The sequence below is a fragment of the Octopus bimaculoides genome, chromosome 28 (genome assembly GCF_001194135.2).
Source record: "Octopus bimaculoides isolate UCB-OBI-ISO-001 chromosome 28, ASM119413v2, whole genome shotgun sequence".
Lineage (NCBI taxonomy): Eukaryota > Metazoa > Mollusca > Cephalopoda > Octopoda > Octopodidae > Octopus > Octopus bimaculoides.
Genome location: NC_069008.1, coordinates 14,480,248 through 14,480,715, shown reverse-complemented (window position 1 = coordinate 14,480,715; position 468 = coordinate 14,480,248).

Sequence of the window (468 nt, the reverse complement as noted above, 5' to 3'; positions counted from 1 at the left end):
ATATATATATATATATATATATATATATATATATAAATGTATTGTGTGTGTATATGTCTATATATGTGCGTGTACATATTGATATAATATAATTTATTCCTCATGATGAATACTTTATATGGTATGTATTTCACAATATTAGTTATACCCATATAGAGAGAATGTTTCTTTAACTTTTCCTACTTATATTTCAAAATATCCGTTAGCCAAACCAGTTTTAGTTCTTACACAACTAGACTCAACACTACCTAAACATGTTTTATATTTCACCTTTTACAATCTTTTTATTAATATCCGAACGAGTTATGCGACACGGACTCAAAACAGTCTCCTGTAGCAAAATAATGTTTCTTCTGTTACAATTATTCTGATGCATCCTTCATTTTTGTACTTTGGAGAATGGTAAGATATGATTAAATTAATCTAATTATAATTAATTTAATCTCTTCCATGTTTTTTACATATTGG